Source organism: Piliocolobus tephrosceles, chromosome 6, assembly GCF_002776525.5.
Source record: "Piliocolobus tephrosceles isolate RC106 chromosome 6, ASM277652v3, whole genome shotgun sequence".
Taxonomy (NCBI): domain Eukaryota; kingdom Metazoa; phylum Chordata; class Mammalia; order Primates; family Cercopithecidae; genus Piliocolobus; species Piliocolobus tephrosceles.
The window spans coordinates 72177478-72201661 of NC_045439.1; the positions used below are offsets into that span (position 1 = coordinate 72177478).

A 24184-nucleotide genomic window follows, 5' to 3' on the forward strand; every position below is an offset into this window, starting at 1 on the left:
TTTCCAGGTGTTGTATGTCACGGTTTCCCTTGCCTAGGAAAAGGAATTACCTTCCCCCTTGCACTTCCTGGGTGAGGCAATGCCTTGCCCTGCTTCAGCTCTCACTCATTGGGCTGCACCCACTGTCCTGCACCAACTGTCCAACCTGCCCCAGTGAGATGAACCCGGTACCTCAGTTGGAAATACAGAAATCACCCATCTTCTGTGTTGCTCATGCTGGCAGCTGGAGGCTGGAGCTGTTCCTATTCGGCCATCGTGGCACCAACCTTACTTGATATGATTTCTAAATTTAAATACCTTTGAGACAAATGTGAATTGTGAAGGGATTTTAAAATGTCAGTGAAAAATGAAATTAAAAATAAAAATATAAATATCAACGTTATTTCTCAATATAATCTCTACTGAGGTCAAGACACTGCATTAAGGGATGATCCCAACCATTCAGTCCATTGCTAAAGAACTGAGGGTCATGGGAATTTAACCATGTCAATGCAGTCTTCTACTATTAACTAAAGAAAAATGGGTGCACTTTACAGTTATTTTAAGATTAGCAAAAATAAGGTCAGAAGAAACCAAATCAGGACTGTAATGTTGATGCCTAATAATTTCCCATGAAAACTCTCACAAAATTACCGGTGTTTGACGAGAGGAAGGAACAGAAGTGTTGTTGTGGTGCAGAGGGACTCTAGTGAAGCTTTACAGGGCACTTTTCTGCAAAAGTATTTGCTAATTTTCTCTAAGAACTCTCCTACTAAGCAGATATTATGGTGCTTTGATCCTACAGAACGTCAACAAGCAAAATGCCTTGAGCATCCCCAAAACCTCCATGGCTTTTGCTTTTGAGAAGTTTGCTTTTGCTTTGACTGGACCACTTCTACCTCTTGCTAACCATTGCTTTAATTGTGCTTTGCCTTCAGGATCCTATTGATAAAGCCAGTTTCACTCCCTGTTATAATTCTTCAAAATAATGCTTCAGGATCTTGATTCTGCTTGTTCAAAATAGTCACTAATAGCTCTGCTTTTGTCCACAGCTGATCTAGGCACAAGGGTATTCGGGACTCATCAAATGTAAAGTTGCTCAACTTTCACATTATAGTCAGTATTGTGTAAGCTGAACCAATTGAGATGTCTGTGGTGTTGGCTATAATATCTCTTGTTAATTGTCAGTGCCTTTCAATTAGGGCATAGTAACAATTTTTTTCTCTCAAAAATTGGAATGGATGCCCCTCCTCTGTGGGCTTCATCTTCAACATTGTCTTCTCTCTTCTTAGAATAAGGTATCCGTTTGTAAAAGACTGATCCTTCAGGTCATTTTTCCCATAGACTTTTCATAAAGAATAATTTATTTCACCATTTTTTGTACCCCAGCTTCACCATAAATTTGATGTTTGTTCTTGTTTCAGGTTTGGCAGAATTCAAGTTTGGCAGAATTCATGTGGCTCTTTTCAGTCTGATGTTTTAATTCCTGTTCAGATATGTTAAAACAGGGCCAGGCATGGTGGCTCACACCTGTAATCCCTGCACTTTGGAAGGTTGGGCAACATGGCAAAACCCTGCCTTGACAGAAAATACAAAAATTAGCCTCTAAAAAAACACAAAAATTAGCTGGGCAAGGTCCCAGCTACTTGGAAGGCTGAGGCAGGAGAATCGCTTCAGCCTGGGAAGCAGAGGTTACTTTCAGCCAAGATTGCTCCACTGCACTGCAACCTCAGTGAGGGGAGTGAAACCCTGTCTCAAAAACAAACAAACAAAAAAAGTTAAAATAAACTAGTATATGTGTGTTTTGATGCAAAACTAAAAGTTCATGCATAGTTTTTTCATAATTTTTATTTTGCATGAACTTACTGAAGCCCCCTATTATTTGCCATAATTTTCTCATCTTATTAATTTCTATATACATACGGAATTTCCAATTTGTGTAAACCTTTCTTCCCAGTTACTGAGCAATTATTTTAAATTTGAGAAATATGAGCTATTTTAATCTATATTTTTGTTTTCTGCTTCTGAATATTTTAGAGAAAATATGGATAATGATACTTGTAAAATGGAGATGTTTGGACGTTTCTGTTACCAATGACAAATTAATTTTTAAATAATTTCAGGAAAATTTAGGTGAATGTCTGTACTTTCATATGAACATTCATAGTAAAACAGATTTTTGAATTTCTACCCTTGATAAACTTTAATGTAAAGTATGTGAGTAAATGTGTACTTTTCTATTCCTCATGAACATTCTCAAGTTTATGCTGTCTGGATTTTTTCAGGACCAATTACAACCTGTATATGCTGCTGAAGTGTCTCAAAGATTATGTCCCAAAGAGAGTGCCCTACTGTTTTTCCAATATTAATTTCTCAGTTTTACCAAGTTACAACTTTTTTTTTATATAAAATATAAAACGTTTTGCCTCCAGCAGAAATACATTTTGGAAGATAACTTTCCTGTGGGTAAGGGGTATAAAGGATGCTTGGATTTGTTCTGAGAAAGGGAGAGGGTACTTCTGCCCATTGCCATGCACATCTGATTTTAGGGCTGAATGCCTTTCTGAGCTTGGCTCACTCCTCTCAAACTTGCTGGTAAATGGACACAAATTGAAGAGAAATAATTGTACACCATTTGGGATCAAGAAATCCAGATATCTGAACCATTGTTTATTATTTGCCCCTCCCACCCTCTCACCCTTCCAGATCTCTACTGTCTATCATTCCACTTCTATGTCCAAGTGTACAATTATTTAACTCACACTTACAAATGAGAACTTCATGTGTTCATTTATACAGATTATCTTCTACTTAGCTACTTCTGAGACTGCAAGGACAACCACTCCTCCCCCTCCTCCTTCTGAGCCTACTCAAACAGAAGACCAGGAGCATTTTATATATATATATATATGCACACACACACATACATGTACACATATATATACACACACATATATATACACACATGTGTACATATACACACACACACATAAAGAATTTGCATTTTAAAGAATGGCAGAACCATAGTTGTTCAAAAATCAACTATATAATTCTATATATGATAAATGTCTACTAGAAAGTTCATGTTGAAAATTGCAAACAGGACTTAGAAAAAATGAAGTTTTTAAAATTTTTATTTTATTTCATTTTAACTTCCAGGATACATGTGCAAGACGTGCAGGTTTGTTACATAGGTAAGTGTGTGCCATGGTGGTTTGCTGTACCTATCAACCCGTAACCTAGGTATTCAGCCCCACATGTGTTAGCTATTTATTCTGATGCACTCCCTCCCCACTCACCCCCAGACAGGCTCCAGTGTATGTTGTTCCCCTCCCTGTGTCTATGTTTTCTCATTGTTCATCTGCCACTTATAAGTGAGAATATGTGTATTTGGTTTTCTGTTCCTGCATTAGTTTGCTGAGGATAATGGCTTCCAGCTTCATCCATGTCCCTGCAAAGGACATGATCTCATTCCTTTTTATGGCTGCATAGTATTCCATGGTGTATATGTAACACATTTTCTGTATCCAGTCTGTCACCGATGGGCATTTGGGTTGATTGCATGTCTTTGCTATTGTGAATAGTGTGGCAATGAACATATGCATGCAAGTATCTTTATAATACTAGAATTTATATTCCTTTGGGTATATACCCAGTAATGGCATTGCTAGGTCAAATGGTATTTCTGATTCTAGGTCTTTGAAAAATCACCACACTGTCTTCCACAGTGGTTGAATTTACATTCGTTCCAACAGTGTAAAAGTGTTCCTGTTTCCCCACAGTCTCACTAGCATCTGTTATTTCTTGACTTTTTAATAATTGCCATTCTGACTGGCATGAGATGGCATCTTACTGTGGTTTTGAGTTGTATTTCTCTAATGATCAGTAACGTTGGGCTTTTTTTTTTCATATGTTTGTTGGCTGCATAAAAGTCTTCTTTAGAAAAGTGTCTGTTCATATCCTTTGTCCACTTTTAAGACAGAGTCTTCCTGTGTCACCCAGGGTGGAGTTCAGTGGCACAATCTCGGGTCACTGCAACCTCTGCCTCCCAGATTCAGGCGATTCTTCTGTCTCAGCCTCCTGAGTAGTTGGGATTACAGGCACCTGCCACCACAACCGGCTAATTTATTGTATTTTCAGTAGAGACTGAGTTTCACCAGGTGGGCCAGGCTGATCTTGAACTCCTGGCCTCAAGTATCTGCCCACCTCAGCTTCCCAAACTTCTGAAATTACAGGCATGAGCTACTGCACCTAGTTTTTGCCCACTTTTATATGGGGTTGGATTTTCATAGTTTTGGGTTTTACATTTAAATCTTTAATCCATTTTCAGTTCATTTTTGTGTAAGGTATAAGGAAGGGATCCAGTTTCAGTTTTCTGCATACGTCTAGCCAGTTTTTCCAGCACCATTTATTATTAAATAGGGAATCCTTTCCCCATTGCTTGTTTTCATCCAAAATAAAATGGTTGTAGATGTGCAGTCTTATTTCTGATATCTCTATTCCATTCCATTGGTCTATATGTCTGTTTTGTTCCACTACCATGCTGTTTGGTTTACTGTAGCCTTGTAATATGGTTTGAAGTCAGGTAGCATGATGCCTCCAACTTTGTTATTTTTGCTTAGGATTGTCCTGGGTATATGGGCTCTTTTTTCATTCCATATGAATTTTGAAGTAGTTTTTTCTAATTTTGTAAAAAATGTCCATGGTAGTTTATGGGAATAGCATTGAATCTATGAATTACTTTGGGAAGTATGGCCATTTTCATGATATTGATTCTTCTTACCCATGAGCACGGAATGTTTTTCCATTTGTTTGTGTCTTCTCTTATTTCCTTGAGTAGTGGTTTGTAGTTCTCCTTGAAGAGATCCTTCACTTGCCTTGTTAGCTGTATTCCTAGGCACTTTATAATCTTTGTAGCAATTATAAATGTGAATTCATTTGTGATTTGGCTTTCTTCTTGTCTATTGTTGGTGTATAAGAATGCTTGAGATTTTTGCACACTGATTTTGTATCTTAAGACTTTGCTGAAGTTGCTTGTAGCTTAAGAATCTTTTAGGCTGAGGTGATGGGATTTTATAGATATAGGATCATGTCATCTGCAAAAAAGGACAGTTCGACTTCCTCTTTTCCTGTTTGAATATGCTTTATTTCTTTCTCTTGCTGATTGCCTTGGCCAGAACTTCCAACACTATATTGAATAGGAGTGGTGAGAGAGGGCATCCTTGCCTTGTGCCAAATTTCAAATGGAATGCTTCCAGCTTTTGCCTATTCAGTATGATATTGACTGTGGGTTTGTCGTAAATGGCTCTTATTATTTTGAGGCATGTTCCATCAATACCTAGTTTCATGAGAGTTTTTAACATAAAGGAATGTTGAATTTTATCAAAGACCTTTTCTGAGTCAACTGAAATAATCATGGGGTTTTTGTCTTTAGTTCTGTTTATGTAGTGAATTACATTTATTGATTTGCATATGTTGAACCAGCCTTGCGCCCAAGGGATGAGGCCGACTTGATCTTGGTGGATAAGCTTTTTGATGTATTGCTGGATTTGGTTTGCCACTACTATATTGAGAATTTTGCATCAAAGTTTATCAGAAATATTAAGCCAAAGTGTAGTAAATACAATGAAAATAATAACAGACTGATTAAAAGACTAAATAATATGAATCCTAAGTGTTTTCACAACTGATTTATAGAGTAAAAGCATTGCCAAACTAAATGAGCTTGGCCAAAAATTGTGCAGGGTCTGAGATGTTGTCTCAACTTCCATTACTCATTGTGAGGTGGACCTGCAGTAACTATATTTGATGCAAAATTTCATGTTGATGGAAGCTGAGATGTCCTGTAGTCTCAGAGGGACAGAATTCTGATGTATCTCCCTTTGGCCTGTCAGGAATGAAGATCTAGCCTCTACAGGTTTTGTCAAAATTTACAAGATGTAGGAAATGGGGCAGGATTTAGGATGTGAGGCAAAGCCTAGAGGTATAAAGAAACAGCTTCTGACCCAGGGCTCATGTTATCAGGATAGTTTCAGAGGGGATGATGGAGTGAGCATAGTACAGTCTTTGGAACCATTCCTTCCCCTTATTTGTTCATAGGCCAGATGTGCTCAACCAGGGGGCATCTCGAGTCTGATGAACAGAGTCCTGGAGAGACAAAGGGGCAATCCTGAGGAAGAGGCTCAACAAGGAGGAAGGAGCCACCATTTTCTCTCCTGAGAAAAATCCTTCTCCCTGGGAAACCATAGGATTTTCCTTGGTCCCTGTGAGAGTTTTCCTGAGTGAAGAGAACAGAGAGAGCAAGGGAATGATGTGTTATCTGTTTCCACCACCTGCAGTGATTCTGAAACCATGGGGGACAGGAGAATTATCTTCAGAATCATGAGCAATCCAGATGCCATGGTTTCACACAAGGCACTGGAGGTTCTTATCTCTGGGGGGTAGGCATTGGTCATTGATATTCTTTAAAGCTCATTCGCTGATTACAAAGTGAGCCAAATTAATAATCTACTGCAAATTTTACTAATCTCACTTTACTTCACACACAATTCACACAGACACATTGTTAATATACACATTTTGATGCTTGGACAGGGTTGGACCCAAGATTCTGTACTTCTATGAAGCCCTGTGTTCTGCCCAGGTGTCATTGACTCTCAGGTGAGTAAACTGATCACCATAACAAACAAGAGATTGATCTGTGATATTATAAATGAAAAGACTTGTTGGTTATGTTTTATTGGGATGGATTCTATTAACATTTAAATACAGTTTAAAAACACAGATTTACAATGAAAAGTAACAAGTAAATGTAAAAAGTGAAGGGGCTATTCCCCAAACTAGTTTCCACTGAAATACCACCAGAGAAAAACAACTCTCAGGACAGGTATACTGCTTCAAAGACACAGATTTCACAGCTGGATGGTTGATCTAGAATTTCCCAAAATTCCATCCTTTACTCATGAAATGCAGTTTATTTAAGAACTTTCTAATTTGACTGTAGTTTCATACACACACACTTCAGTGTATTGTGTTTTATTCCATTTATGATAAGTATAACTTATTTGAAAATGAATTACATACTGGTGAGAAAATTTTCCCTTTAAATTAAACTTAAAATGACACCATAAAATTAGCAGCATCTGTTTGTCTGTTCAAAGAATTACCTAGGTTCTACCCAGGGCACCTGAGGTTGCTTGAAAACAAATGCAAAAAAAGTTGGGGTAAAAAATAAGAACGCCCTTCCAATGTTACAAATGCATCCCAGTTTCAATTATTCACATTCATGAGAATGATTCACATATATACCACATTAGCAAAATTTCACCTACTCTCATCTACCAATTGACTCATCAAAACAAACCAAGACAGAATAATAAATTCAAATCCATCCAGTAAACTGAGGGGGAAACCTACACCTCAAAATGTAGTACACACATATTCACACAGGATGTCATCTACTGTGAAAATGCATGCACAGAGACAGTCCCTTCACGTGATCAAAATACTCAAAACTCCACAACAACATATTAGACATGGGATCACCTTGAAATGCAGCCGTCACTAACCAGTTGTCCCTCTTGCATAGATAAAAACCTGAGGACCACATTATGTTATGTAGTAATGGCTGTACACGTGTGTGTGTGTGTGTGTGTGTGTGTGTGTAGGGATCCGTGGAATCCAATAGACATTCCAGCGATAACCTTTCTATGTTCAGCCTCTTGATTCTATATCTCAGTGAAATGACTTGCCAGTGGGGAACAAGATAAGTCTTTGCAGGAAATGCTCTTGTGGAAGCTAGATAGCCAAATCATAAAGCATCGAGTGCTGGAAACATGCACTGAAGTTAGATGAAATACTCAATGCACAAATTAGACTGTGAAAGACCTTCAGGAAATCATGCAATCACCGAGAGGCTGATTGATGACATTCCTCAAATACGACATTCTATTTCCAGTGGTTGCGGAGGTAAGAAGGCGATTTAAGAAATCATGAAATCAAGAAACTTGAGTAATTGGAAGCTATGCCAACTAAAACCTTCGGTTCGTTTAACAAAGGATGAAAATAAAAACCACATATCACACAGCATGGGAGATGACATTTTCATATGTATGTGATAATGGATCAACATTTCAGAGAGATGCAATAAAAAGTTCTAAATTTGACAAAGCAAACAACCAGAATTAAACACTGGAAAAGCCTGGGTGACTGGAGTGGGGTGCCCTGTCTCAAGAAGAAAGAAACAGATTTAAAAGCAGGGAGTGAAACAGAGGTTTGTACACCATTGTTACTACTGGCCCTTGTTTCAGTAGGAAAAGGCGAAAATAAGGTATTTATCTCATGCATTCTTGCACGGATTGTTCAGGATCTGCAATGTTGCCTCCGTTTCCAGTTAGGCATTGTGTGGTGGACTGGCAATTCCTACATTTGGTTCAAAATTTAAAGCTGATGAATGTAGACACGCTCCCCAAACTAGGAGGGGCAGAATTTGGGTGTGTCTTCAGGTCCTTTGGCTTACCAGGAATGAAGATCCTGGCTCCAGGGATTTTGTCCAAATGTCTTAGACAGTGAGAAACAGGGCAGAATTTAGGCCCGGCGCCAAGGCCTCGAGGTGTAAAGAAACACCCTGGCCTCAGGGCCCATGAAATCAGGATGATTTTAGGGAGGATGGTGGAATGAGAGGACTGTGACCTTTGGCCCCATTTCTTTCCATTGTCTTTTCATGGGGCAGGTGTGTTCAATCAGAAGGCTTCCCATGCCAGATGAAAAAAGTCCTGGGGGAGGAAAGAAGCACTGCTTAGAGAGTTGCTCCACAGGGAGAAAGGAGCCACCATGTTCAGGAGAATGATCTCCAGAAACATGAGCAGTCCAGATGCCGTGGCTTCACACAAGACGCTGGAGGGTGTTATGTCTGAAGCCGGGACCTGGGCATCGGTGTTCTTTCATGCTCATAACTAATTTTGAGGTGAGCCCAATGGATCACCTGTCTGCCAGTCATGCTCATCACACTGTAGTTTGCACACACGTCACACGGAGACATTGTTAATACGCACATTTGTGTGCTTGAGCAGGGTTGCACCCAAGATTCTGTGATTGTATGGAACCCTGAATTATGCCCTGGACATCTTTACTGTCAGGTTGGTCAACTTGGATCACTGCACCGAACGAGAAATGGAGCCTGAAATCCAATCAGCGAATACACAAAAGGAAGGGGCCATTTCCCACAATCATTTCCACTGCAACACCACCTCGGATGAACAAGTCTCATTGCAGGTCAGGGACTGTGCTTCAGAGATGCACCTTTCGCAGCTGGACGATTGACCCGGAATCTCCCAAATGCCATTTTTACACACACCAAACGAGATTTATTTCAGTGCTTGCTGATTTTATTTTAGTTGAATACACACATGCTCCTGTGTTTGATTTCCTTTATTATCAATACAACTTACTTCCAAATGACTCACATACCAATGGGATGATTTTCTGCTTCAATTCATTGGAAATGGACACCATTCAATAGGCAAGTGTGTCTGTCTGTCTGTTTGCAGCATTCTGTGGGTTCCACCAAGGGCACAAGTCCTCGGGCGCCTGAGGTCCATTCAACAAGCAATGTAAAAACGGCGAGGCAGGCCGGGCGTGGTGGCTCAAGCCTGTAATCCCAGCACTTTGGGAGGCCGAGACGGGCGGATCATGAGGTCAGGAGATCGAGACAATCCTGGCTAACACGGTGAAACCCCGTCTCTACTAAAAAATACAAAAAACTAGCCGGGCGAGGTGGCGGGCGCCTGTAGTCCCAGCTACTCGGGAGGCTGAGGCAGGAGAATGGCGTAAACCCAAGAGGCGGAGCTTGCAGTGAGCTGAGATCCGGCCACTGCACTCCAGCCCAGGAGATAGAGTGAGACTCCGTCTCAAAAAAACAAAAAACAAAAAACAAAAAACAAAAAACAAAAAAAACCAAAAACAAACAAACAAACAAAAAAACGGTGAGGCAGGTTCAAAAGAAGAACACCCTTCCTCTCTTCAAATGCGTTCCAGTTTCCACCACTCAAGGTGGCGAGAAGGATCCACAGAAGTCCCACCTTCGCAAAATTTCAACTTCTGGTGCTCATCAACGACTGACGAATGAAACACACCCCAAGAGAAAATAGTTATCCCCGTCCCCTGCAATAACCTCAAGCGCAACCCTACACCGCAATATGTCGTATTCAGAAATTCACACTGAATGTCATCTACCATGAACACAAACACACAGACAATCCCTCCACAGGTTCAGAAGACTCACGACTGCAAAACTCGATGTTTCCCATGTCTGGGCTCATCCTGAAACGCAGCCATCACTATCCAGCTGTCCCTCTTGTGTAGACAGAAACCTGGGCTCCTCATTACTTTGTGTCAGATTGTGTATGTGATGGTGTGTGTGTGTGTGCGCGCGCACCAACCCCCTCGTGGGCGTGTGTGTGTATGCGCCCCAAGCCTCTTGTGGGCGTGTGTGTGTGTTTGCGTGTGCACTCTTGCGTGTTGGTGGAGACTTTCTCTGAGATCACTGGTACACAAACAGAGCCCTCTTGCTGTGTTTGTTCTTCCCTTTGAATCTCCTGGTCTTCCCTTGCAGAGAAGTGAGTGTGCCAGTGTTCATGGACTCCTGATGTGTCACATTTGCGTTAGTTTACTTAAAATATTGCTAGGGAATAATTCTGTACTTATGAAACAGTGTGTGTGTTTGTTTGTGTGTGTGTGTTTGCATGAACTTGTGCACATGCGCAATCGTGCCCGTGTGAGTGTGTCTTTGTGTGTGTTTATATGTCTGGGTGTGTGTGTGTTTGAGCTGGGATGTGCTTCCAACTATTTGCTTTTGGCATATATGATCATCCTTTCAGGCAGTGAAGGACAGGAAATCGGACGTGTACTTTGTGACTTGAGAATTGTCAGTGAAGTAGTTAATAACACAGCGTGTTTGATTCCTTAATATCAAAGAAGAGATCCGTGGAGTCAAATAGATATTCCAGCGATAACCTTTCCATGTTCAGCCTGTTGATTCTGTATCCGAATGAAATGACTTGCCAGTGGGGAACGAGACATGCCTTTGCAGGAAATGCTCTTGTGGAAGCTATATACCCAAATCATAAAGCATCACATGTTGGAAACATGCACGGAAGTTAGACGAAATACTCAGTGCACTAATTAGACTGTGAAAGACTTTCAGGAAATCATGCAATCACCGACATACCAATTGATGACATTCCCTGAATTTATGATTGCAAGAAAAGAGAAATACTCATGACATTCTATTTCCAGTGATTGCAGACGTATGACGGCAATTTAAGAAATCATGAAATCAGAAAACTTGACTAATCAGAATCTATGCCAACTAAAACCTTTGGTTCATTTAAGAAAGAATGAAAATAAAAACAACATATTACACAACATGGGAGATAATATTTTAATACGTTTGTGATAATGGATCAACATTTGAGAGAGATGAAATGAAAAGTTCTAAATTTGAGAATTAAACACTGTAAATGCCAGGGTGATGGGAGTGAGTCCCTGTCTCAAGAAGAAACATAGAGATTTAAAAGCAGGGCGTCTCAAAGAGATTTGCATACCATTGTTAATACTGGCAGTTGTTTTCGTAAGAAAGGGAAAAATAAACCATTTGTCTTAGGGATTCTTGCATCTATTTTTCATCATCTGAGATGTTGCTTCCAATTCCAGTTAAGCATTGTGTGGTGGACCTGCAGTTAATGCATTTCGTGCAAAATTTCATGCTGATGAAGGCAGACTTGTTTCCCAAACTAAGAGGGACAGAATTTGGGTGTTTCTTTGGGACTTTTGGCTTACTAGGAATAAAGATCCTGGCTCTAGGGATTTTCTTAAAATTTTTCAGATAATGAGAAAGAGAATAGAATTTAGGCCAGACGCCAAGGCCTCGAGGTGTACAGAACCATCCCCGGTCTCGGGGCCCATGAAATCCGGATGATTTTAGGGAGGATGGTGGAATGAGGGGAGTGTGACCTTTGGCCTCCTTTCTTTCCCTTTTCTTTTCATGGGTGAGGTGTACTCTATCAGAAGGTTTCCCCTTTCTGTTGGACAGAGTCCTGGAAGAAGAAATGAGCCCTGCTGAGAAAGATGCTCCACAAGGAGGAAGGAGTCACTGTTTTCAGGAGCATGATCCCCAGAAGCATGAGAAATCCAGATGCCGTGGCTTTACACAGGATGCTGGAGTTTCTTTCCTCTGGATCCGGGACCTTGGCATCAGTGTTCTGTAATGCCCATAACTGATTTTGAGGTGAGTCCACTTGATAACCTGTCTGCGTGTCATGCTCATTACAGTGCAATTCACACACATGTCACACCGAAACACTCTGAATGAGCATATTTACGTGCTTGAACACTGTTGTACCCAGGATTCTGTGATTCTACAGAGTCCTGAGTTCTGTCCTGGACATCTCTACTCTTGGGTAGGTCAACTTTGATCACTGTACCTAATGATAAATGTACCATTAAATCTAATCAGTAAATACACTAAAGGAAGGGGCCATTCTCTACAATCGTTTCACTCTGGTAAGTCAACTTTAATAACTGTACCTAAGAAGAAATGGATCAGTGATGATTCCACATCAAAGAACCTGTTGATTTTTTTGCCATTTGAATGAATTATGTTAACATTTAAGTAGAGTTTAAAACCCCAGATTTCCCATGAAATCTAATTGGCAGATACACAAAAGGAAAGGGCCATTCTCCAAAATCGTTTCTACTGAAACACCACCACCAATAAACAAGTCTCATTGCAGGAATGGGATCCTGCTTCCAAGATCCAGTTTACACAGTTGGACGATTGACCCAGAATCTCCCCTAATGCCATTTTTTTACGCCCCAAGTGAGATTTATTTCAGGGTTTTCTAATTTTATTTCAGCTGAATACACACACTCCTGTGTTTCAATTTCTTTCAAACACATTTTAATAATGAAGTATATTGCTGCTTCACCCCTTATATAACTAATGCCCACCCACCGGTTCCACTACATTGACCCATCAATTACCCAATTTACCAATGAAATATCAGCAGTCAATTAAGTTTTGTGTCTTAGGTTGTATCCTTTTGCATTCTTCAGGGAATTTAATGGACACAGCTTAAATTGTGATTATAGAACAGCTGAATCAGATTTACTAATCGGTGTTATGGGCAAATATGATAGGAGTGGAACTGGGTTAGGACAGTGGCTACACATTTGCCTTATTTCATGTAAAACAATGCCAGTTAACAATTGTGTACATATTAAACAGTTTGTGTCTGTGTGTGTTTGTATCTTTGTGTCTGGATGTGAGTGTGTGTGTGTGTGTGTGTGTTGAGAAGTACTTCCAAGCATGTGCATCTGGGAGATAAGATCTTTCAGCGATTCAATGACAAGAAGTTGGAACTACACTTTCTGATTTGAGAATGTGCAGTGATGTTATGTAATTAACACAGCATATTCTATCTTAATTAAGATGGAGAGATCAATGGAGTCAAATAGACATTCCAGAGATAACCTTCCCATTTTTGACCAATTGATTCTATATCATGTTGCAATGATCTGGCTGTGGGGACAAGACAAGTCTTGGCATGAAATGGTCTTGTGGAAGCAATATATGCAAATAATAAAGCATCAAATGGGACTGTGCCTTCAATTTGCAGAAATACTCACTTAAGTTTGATGAAATTCTCAATGCCCAAAATAGACTGTGGAACACTTTCAAGAAAACATGCTATAACCCAGAGATTAATTGATGACATCCACTGAAGTTATAACTGCAAGAAAAGAGAAATATTCATGGCATTTTATATCCAGGGGTTTCTTGTATATGACAGCGTATTTTGAAAAGTCAAAATCAGAAAAACTTGACAAACAGGAAGATATGTAAGCTAAAACCTTTTGTTCATTAAAGGACCGATGAGAGGCAGTTCCAAGATGGCTGAATAGGAACAGATCCAGCCTCCAGCTCCCAGCGTGAGTGACACAGGAGACGTGTGATTTCTGCATTTCCAACTGAGGTACCGGGTTCGTCTCACTGGGGCTTGTTGGACAGTGGGGGCAGGACAGTGAATGCAGCCCACAGAGTGACAACCAAAGCAGGGCGAGGCATCACCTCACCCAGGAAGTGCAAGGGGGAAGGGAATTCCCTTTCCTAGGCAAGGGAAACCGTGATACACAGCACCTGGAAAATTGGGTTACTCCCACCCTAACACTGTTCTTTATCAAGGGTCTCAGCAAACGTCACACCAGGAGATTATATCCTGCATCTGGCTTGGAGAGTTCCATGCCCACAGAGCCTCCCTCATTGCTAGCACAGTAGTCCGAGATCTAACTGCAAGGAGGCTGCAAGGCTGGGGGAGGGGTACTCGCCATTGCTGAGGCTTGAGTAGGTAAACAAAGTGGTGGGGAAGCTCGAACTGGGTGGAGCCCATCATAGCTCAAAGAGGCCTGCCTGCCTCTGTAGACTCCACCTCTGGGGACAGGGCATAGCCAAACAAAAGGCAGCAGAAACCTCTGCAGATTTAAATGTCCCTGTCTGACAGCTTTGAAGAGAGTAGTGGTTCTCCCAGCATGGAGTTTGAGATCTGAGAACAGACAGACTTCCTGCTCAAGTGGGTCCTGAACCCTGGAGTAGCCTAACTGGGAGACACCCCCACTAGGGTCAGATTGACACCTCTCACCTCACACAACTGGGTACCCCTCTGAGACGAAGCTTCCAGAGTAACGATCAGGCAGAAACATTTGCTGTTCAGCAATATTCATTCTTCTGCAGCCTCCGCTGCTGCCACCCAGGCAAACAGGGTCTGGAGTGGACTTGAGCAAACTCGAACAGACCTGCAGCTGAGGGTCGTGACTATTAGAAAGAAAACTAACAAACAAACAGAAAGGACATCCACACTAAAACCCCATCTGTACATCAACATCATCAAAGACCAAAGGTAGATAAAACCATAAAGATGGGGAAAAGGAAGTGCAGAAAAATTGAAAATTCTAAAAATCTGTGCACCACTCCCCCTCCAAAGGAATGCAGCTCCTCTCCAGCAATGGAACAAAGCTGAACAGAGAATGACTTTGATGAGTTGAGAGAAGAAGACTTCAGACGACTAAACTTCTCTGAGCTAAAGGAGGAAGTTCGAACCCATAGCAAAGAAGCTAAAAACCTTGAAAACAGGTTTCCTGAATGGCTAACTAGAATAACCAATGTAGAGAAGTCCTTAAATGACCTGATAGGGCTGAAAACCATGACACGAGAAGTACATGACAAATGCACAAGCTTCAGTAACCGACTCGGTCAACTGGAAGAAAGGGTGTCAGTGATTGAAGATCAAATGAATAAAATGAAGTGAGAAGAGAAGTTAAGAGAAAAAAGAGTAAAAAGAAATCAACAAAGCCTCCAAGAAATATGGGACTATGGGAAAAGGCAAAATCTACATCTGATTTGTGTACCTGAAAGTGATGGGGAGAATGGAACCAAGTTGGAAAACACTCTGCAGGATATTATCCAGGAGAACTCCCCCAACCTAGCAAGGCAGGCTGACATTCAAATTCAGGAAATACAGAAAATGCCACAAAGATACTCCTCTAGAAGAGCAACTCCAAGACACATAATTATCAGATTCACCAAAGTTGAAATGAGAGAAAAAATGTTAAGGGCAGCCAGAGAGAAAGGTCGGGTTACCCACAAAGGGAAGGCCATCAGACTAACAGTGGATCTCTCACCAGAAACTCTACAAGCCAGAAGGCAGGGGTGGGGCAATATTCAACATTCTTCAAGAAAAGAATTTTCAACCCAGAATTTCATATCCAGCCAAATTAAGTTTCATCAGTGAAGGAAAAATAAAATCCTTACAGACAAGCAAATGCTGAGAGATTTTGTCACCACCAGGCCTGCCCTACAAGAGCTCCTGAAGGAAGCACTAAACATGGAAATGAACAACTGGTACCAGCCACTGCAAAAACATGCCAAAATTTAAAGACCATCGATGCTAGGAAGAAACTGCATCAACTAATGAGCAAAATAACCAGCTAATATCATAATGACAGGATCAAGTTCACATGTAACAATATTAACCTAAATGTAAATGGACTAAATGTTCCAATTAAAAGACACAGACTGGCAAGTTGGATAAAGAGTCAGGAGCTCTTGTAGGGCAGGCCTGGTGGTGACAAGACCCATCAGTTTGCTGTATTCAGGAGACCTATATCACATGCAGAGACACACATAGGCTCAAAATAAAGGGATGGAGGAAGATCTACCAAGCAAATGGAAAACAAAAAACGGCAGGGGTTGCAATCCTAGTCACTGATAAAATAGAGTTTAAACCAACAAAGATCAAAAGAGACAAAGAAGGCCATTACATAATCGTAAAGGGATCAATTCAACAAGAAGAGCTAACTATCCAAAATATATATGCACCCAATTCAGGAGCACCCAGATTCATAAAGCAAGCCCTTAGAGACTTACAAAGAGAGTTAGACTCCCACACAATAATAATGGGAGACTTTAATACCCCACTGTCAACATTAGACAGATCAATGAGACAGAAAGTTAAGGATATACAGGAATTGAACCCAACTCTGCACCAAGCAGACCTAATAGACATCTACAGAACTCTCCACCCCAAACCAACAGAATATACATTCTTCTCAGCACCACATCGCACTTATTCCAAAATTGACCACATAGTTGGAAGTAAAGCACTCCTCAGGAAATATAAAAGAACAGAAATTATAGCAAACTGTCTCTCAGACCACAGTGCAATCAAACAAGAACTTAGGATTAAGAAACTCAATCAAAACTACTCAACTAAATGGAAACTAAACAACTTGCTCCTGAATGACTACTGGTTACATAACCAAATGAAGCCAGAAATAAAGATGTTCTTTGAAACCAATGAGAACAAAGATACATCATACCAGAATCTCTGGACACATTTAAAGCAGTGTGTAGAGCAAAATTTATAGCAATAAATGCCCACAAGAGAAAGCAGAAAAGATCTAAAATTGACATCCTAATATTACAATTAAAAGAACTAGAGAAGCAAGAGCAAACACATTCAAAAGCTAGCAGAAGGCAAGAAATAACTAAGATCAGAGCAGAACTGAAGGAGATAGAGACACACAAAACCCTTCAAAAAATCAATGAATCCAGAAGCTGGTTTTTTGAAAAGATTAACAAAATTGATAGACAGCTAGCAAGACTAATAAAGAAGAAAAGAGAGAAGAATCAAATAGATGCAGTAAAAAATGATAAAGGGGATATCACCACTGACCCCACAGAAATACAAACTACCATCAGAGAATGCTAAAAACACCTCTACATAAATAAGCTAGAAAACCTAGAATAAATGGATAAATTCCTGGACACGTACATTCTCCCAAGACTAAACCAGCAGGAAGTTGAATCCTTGAATAGACCAATAACAGGCTCTGAAATTGAGGCAATAATTAATAGCCTACCAAACAAAAAAGTCCAGGACCAGAAAGATTCATAGCCGAATTCTACCAGAGGTAGAAGGAGGAGCTGGTACCATTCCTTCTGAAACTATTCCAATCAATAGAAAAAGAGGGAATCCTCCCTAACTCATTTTATGAGGTCAACATCATCCTGATACCAAAGCACGGCAGAGACACAACAAAAAAAAGAGAATTTTAGACCAATATCCCTGAAGAACATCCATGCAAAAATCCTCAATAAAATACTGGCAAACCAAATCCACCACACTTCAAAAAGCTTATCCACCATGATCAAGTGGGCTTCATTCCTGGTATACAAGACTGGTTCAATATACACAAATCAATAAATGTAATCCAGCATATAAACAGAACCAAAGACAAAAACCACATGATTATCTCAATAGATGCAGAAAAGGCCTTTGACAAAATTCAACAGCTCTTCACGCTAAAAACTTAATAAATTCGGTATTGATGGAACATATCTCAAAATAGTAAGAGCTATTTTCGACAAACCCACAGCCAATATCATATTGAATAGGCAAAAACTGGAAGCATTCCCCTTGAAAGCCAGCACAAGACAGGGATGCCCTCTTTCGCCACTCCTATTCAACATAATGTTGAACTTCTGGCCAGGGCAACCAGGCAAGAGAAAGAAATAAAGGGCATTCAATTAGGAAAAGAGGAAGTCAAATTGTCCCTATTTGCAGATGACATTATTGTATATTTAGAAAACCTCATCATTTCAGCCCAAAATCTCCTTAAGCTGATAAGCAACTTCAGCAAACTCTCAGGATACAAAATCAAGTTGCAAAAATCACAAGCATTCTTATATACCAATGACAGACAAACAGAGAACCAAATCATAAGTGAACTCCCATTCACAATTGCTTCAAAGAGAATAAAATGTCTAGGAATCCAACTTACAAGGGATGTGAAGGACCTCTTCAAGGAGAACTACAAACCACTGCTCAATGAAATAAAAGAGGACAGAAACAAATGGGAGAACATTCCATACATTCCATGCTCATGGATAGGAAGAATCAATATCGTGAAAATGGCCATACTGTGCAAGGAAATTTATAGATTCAATGCCATCCCCAATAAGCTACCAGTGACTTTCTTCACAGAATTGGAAAAAACTACTTTAAAATTCATAAGGAACCAAAAAAGAGCCCGCATTGCCAAGACAATCCTAAGTCAAAAGAACAAAGCTGGAGGCATCACGCTACCTGACTTCAAACTATACTACAAGGCTACAGTTACCAAAACAGCATGGTACTGGTACCAAAACAGAGCTATAGACCAATGGAACAGAACAGAGCCCTCAGAAATAATACCACACTTCTACAACTATCTGATTTTTGACAAACCTGACAAAAACAAGAAATTGAGAAAGGATTCCCTATTTAATAAATGCTTTTGGGAAAAGTGGCTAGCCATAAGTAGAAAGCTGAAACTGTATCCTTTCCTTACACCTTATACAAAAATTAATTCAAGATGGATTAGAGACTTAAATGTTAGACCTAAAACCATAAAAACCCTAGAAGAAAACCTAGGCGATACCACTCAGGGCATAAGCATGGGCAAGGACTTCATGTCTAAAACAACAAAAGCAATGGCAACAAAAGCCAAAATTGACAAATGGAATCTAATTAAACTAAAGAACTTCTGCACAGCAGAAGAAACTACCATCAGAATAAACAGGCAACATGCAGAATGGAAGAAAATTTTTGCAATCTACTCATCTGACAAAGGGCTAATATCCAGAACCTTCAAAGAACTCAAAGAAATTTACAAGAAAAAAAACAAAAAACAAAAAACAACCCCATCAAAAAGTGGGCAAAGGATATGAACAGACACTTCTCAAAAGAAGACATTTATGCAGTTAACAGACACATGAAAAAATGCTCATCATCACTAGCCATCAAAGAAATGCAAATCAAGACCACAATGAGATACCATCTCACACCAGTTAGAATGGTGATCATTTAAAAGTCAGGAAATAACAGGTGCTGGAGAGGATGTGGAGAAATAGGAACACTTTTACACTGTTGGTGGGACTGTCAACTAGTTCAACCATTGTGGAAAACAGTGTGGCGATTCCTTAAGGATCTAGAACTAGAAATACCATTTGACCCAGACATCCCATTACTGGCTATATCCCCAAAGGATTATAAATCATGCTGCTATAAAGACACATGCACACATATGTTTACTGAGTCACTATTCACAACAGTAAAGACTTGGAACCAACCCAAATGTTCATCAATGATAGACTGGATTAAGAAAATGTGGCACATATACACCATGGAATACTATGCAGCCATAAAAGAGGATGAGTTCATGTCCTTTGTAGGGACATGGATGCAGCTGGAAACCATCATTCTCAGCAAACTACTGCAAGAACAGAAAACCAAACACCACATGTTCTCACTCATGGGTGGGAATTGAACAATGAAAACACCTGGACACAGGAACGGGAATATCACACACCAGGGCCTGTTGTGGGGTGGGGGGAGGAGGGAAGGATAGCATTAGGAGATACACCTAATGTATATGATGAGTTAATGGGTGAAGCACACCAACATGGCACATGTATACATATGTAACAAACATGCACGTTGTGCATATATACCCTAGAATATAAACTATAATAAAATGAAAAAGGGACAATGAAAATAAATGAAATGTAACACACAGCATGTGAGATAATGTTTTAATACATATCTAAAAATGCCTTAAAATTCAGTAGAAATAAAATAAAATCTTCTAAAACTTGACAAAAGGAAACAACAAAAATTACAGACTGGAAAAGCCTGACTGACTGGAGTGATGTCCTGTCTCAAGAAGGAACAAACACACACACAAACAAGCAAAGGATTCTGAAAGCAGAGAATCAAACAGATATTTGTACACCGTTCTTCCTTCTTCCTACTAGCACTCTTCATAGTAGGAAAAGGCAAAAACAACCCAAATGTGTCACGAATTACTTCATCAATTTTTTAGGATCTGAAATACTGCCTCAATTTTCAGTTACTCATTGTGGGGTGGACCTGCAGTTATCACATTTGGTCCAAAATTTTATGCAGATGGAGGTAGAGCTGTCCTGCATTTTCAGAGGAACAGAATTCTGGTGTTTCTCCAGGTTCCTTGGCTTACCAGGAATGAAGATCTGGGAAGAATGTATGTGTGTATGTATGTATGTATGTATGTGCATAAGTATTTCCTGTTTTTAAATTTAAAAAATACGGGATACATGTGCAGAACGTACAGGTTTGTTATATAGGTATCCTTTGCCATGGTGGTTTGTTGCACCTATTGACTCATCCTCTAAATTCTCTTCCCTCACCCCCAGCTCCAGCGGGCCGTGTTGTGTATTGTTCCCCTCACTGTGTCCTTGTTTTCTCAGTGTTCAACTTTCACTTGTGAGAACATGCGGTGAGAACATGCGGTGTTTGATTTTTTTGTTACTGTGTTAGTTTGTTCAGTATGATGGCTTCATCCATGTGCCTGCAAAAGACATGATCTCATTCCTTTTTATGACTGCATAGTATTTTATGGTGTATACGTACTACATTTTCTTTATCCAGTCTAGCACTGAAGGGCATTTGGGTTGGTTTCATGTCTTTGCTATGTATATAGTGCTGCAATAAACTTACATGTCCATGTGTCTTTATAGTGGAATGATTTATATTCCATTGGGTATATAGCCAGTAATGGGATTACTGGGTCAAATGGTGTTTCTGGTTCTAGATCCTTGAGGAATCACCGTACTGTCTTCCACAATGGTTGAACTAGTTTACAGTTTCCTCAACAGTGTAAAAGCGTTCCTCTTTCTTCTCAGCCTCACCAGCATCTATTGTTTCTTAACTTTTTAATAATCACCATTCTGATGGGTGTGAGATGGTATCTCATTGTAGTTTTGATTTTCACTTCTCTGATGATCAGTATTGTTGAGCTTTTAAAAAATATATTTGTTGGTTAGATAAATGTCTTATTTTGATAAGTTTCTGTTCATCTCCTTTGCTCATTTTTGATGGGGTTGTTTGTTTTTTTTGCTTGTAAATATGTTTAAGTTCCTTGTCAATTTTTATTAGACCATTGTCAGATGGGTAGGTTGCAATAATTTTCTCCCATCCTGTAGGTTGATTGCTCATGCTGATGATAGTTTCTTTGCTGTGAAGAAGGTCTTTAGTTTAATTAGATCTGATTTGTCAATTTTGGCTTTTGTTGCAATTGCTTTTGACATTTTTGTCATGAAGTCTTTGTCCTTGCCTGTGTCCTGAATGATATTGCCTAGGTTTTCTTCTAGGGTTTTTATGGTTTTGGATTTTACATTTAAGTCTTTAATCCATCTTGAGTTAATTATTGTATAAGGTGTAAGGAAGGGGTCAAGTTTTGGTTTTCTGTATATGGCAAGCCAGTTTTCCCAGCATCATTTACTGAATAGGAGATCCTTTCTCCCTTGCTTGTTTTTGTCAGGTTTGTCAAAGATCAGGTGGTCATAGGTGTGTGGTGTTATTTCTGAGGTCTTTGTTCTGCTCCATTGGTCTACATGTCTGTTTTGGCAGCAGTAGCCTGCCGTTTTGGTACCGTAGCCTTCCAGTACAGTTTGAAGTTAGCGTAATGCCTCCAGCTTTGTTATTTTTGTTTATGATTGTCTTGGCTATATGGGGTATTCTTTGATTCCATATGACATTTAAAATAGTTCTTTCTAATTCTGTGAAAAATGTCAACGGTATTTTGATGGGTATAGCATTGAATCTATAATGTTTGGGCAGTATGGCCATTTTCACAATATTGATTCTTCCTATTCATGAGGATGGAATGTTTTTCCATTCGTCTGTGTCCTCTCTTATTACCTTGAGCAGTGGTTTGCAGTTGTCCTTGAAGAGGTCCTTCACATCCCTTGTACTCCTAGTTGTATTCCTAGGTATTTTACTCTCTTTGTAGCGATTGTGAATGGGAGTTCATTCTTGATTTGGCTCTCTGCTTGACTATTGTTGGTGTAATGGAATGCTTGTGATTTTTGCACAATGATTTTGTATCTTGAGACCTTGGTGAAGTTGCTTATCAGTTCAAGAAGTTTTTCAGTTGAGATGATGAGGTTTTCTCAGTATGAAGTCATGTCATTTGCAAACAGAGACAAGTTGACTTTCTCTCTTCCTATTTGAATACCCTTTATTTCTTTCTATTGCCTGATTGCCCTGGCAAGAACTTCCAATACTATGTTGAATAGAAGTGGTTACAGAGGGCTTCCTTGTCTTGTACCAGTTTTCAAATGGAATGCTTCCAGCTTTTGCCTATTCTTTATGATATTGGCTGTATGAAATAGCTCTTATTATTTTAAGGTATGTTCCATCAATACCTAGTTTATTGAGAGTTTTTAACAGGAAGGGATGTTGAATGTTATCAGAGGCATTTTTGCATCTATCAAAACAATTGTCTGGTGTTTGCCTTTGGTTCTGTTTATGTGATCAATTGCATTTATTGATTTGTGTATGTTGAACCAGCCTTTCATCCCAAAGATGCAGCCCACTTGATCGTGGTGGGTAAGTTTTTTGATGTGCTGCTGGATTCGGTTTGCCAGTATTTTATTGAGAATTTTTGCATCAATGTTCATCAGGGATAATGGCCTGAATTGAGCAGGTGTGTGTGTGTGTGTGTGTGTGTGTGTGTTTACCTTGGTTTGCCAGTAGGTTGATGTGTGAGTGTGTGTGATGTGTGTGTGTGTGTGTGTGTGAGAGAGAGAGAGAGAGAATGTGTGATAGAGAGCCAAATTAGGGCAGAGGAGGCTCCCCGGCCTGCCATGACATTGAATGTTCTGAATTCAAGATGCTCTAATGGACTGTGTCAGTTGGCCTTCAGCCAGGAAGTGGTGCTTGCAAAAGACTGCCAGCTGTGGTGGTAGTGGTGAGATTTGGACTTGCCTTATGTTACCTATGAGAGGGACTCAGGTGTCTCAGGGAACAGGTAGAGCCAAAGGGCTTCTAAAAGTTTCTTCTGTTATTTGTGTTAATCTACCAGCCTCTATATCATGACTTCTTTCATGGCGAGTAAAGTGACTGGAACGAGTGTAGGCTTTACCACATCTCTTACATTCATAGGATTTTCTCCAGTATGAATTCTTTCATGGAGGTGAAGGGAACTGAGACGACTGAAAGCTTGGTCACATTGTTTACATTCATAGGCTTTCTCTCCAGTATGAGTACTTCTATGGTTACAAAGGAAACTCAAATGACTAAAGGCTTTGCCACATTTTTTACATTCATAGGGTCTCTCTCCAGTATGAATGCTTCCATGATAATGAAGGGAAGTGGAACAGCTGAAGGCTTTATCACATTTGGTACATTTATAGGGTCTTTCTCCAGTGTGAGTACTTTCATGTGTCTTAAAAGAACAAGAAAATCTCAGGCTGGGCGCGGTGGCTCAAGCCTGTAACCCCAGCACTTTGGGAGGCCGAGACGGGCGGATCACGAGGTCAGGAGATCGAGACCATCCTGGCTAACATGGTGAAATCCCATCTCTACTAAAAAAAAAATACAAAAAAAACTAGCCGGGCAAGGTGGCGGGCACCTGTAGTCTCAGCTACTCGGGAGGCTGAGGCAGGAGAATGGTGTAAACCCGGGAGGCAGAGCTTGCAGTGAGCTGAGATCTGGCCACTGCACTCCAGCCTGGGCAACAGAGAGAGACTCCATCTCAAAAAAAAAAAAAAAAAAAAAAAAAAAAAAAA

General features: G+C 40.0%; 1 pseudogene; it reads right to left on the reverse strand.

Annotated features, from left to right (window-relative positions):
• LOC111527692 overlaps window positions 1-24184 on the reverse strand; it is a 40706-nt pseudogene that overhangs the window by 7165 nt on the left and 9357 nt on the right.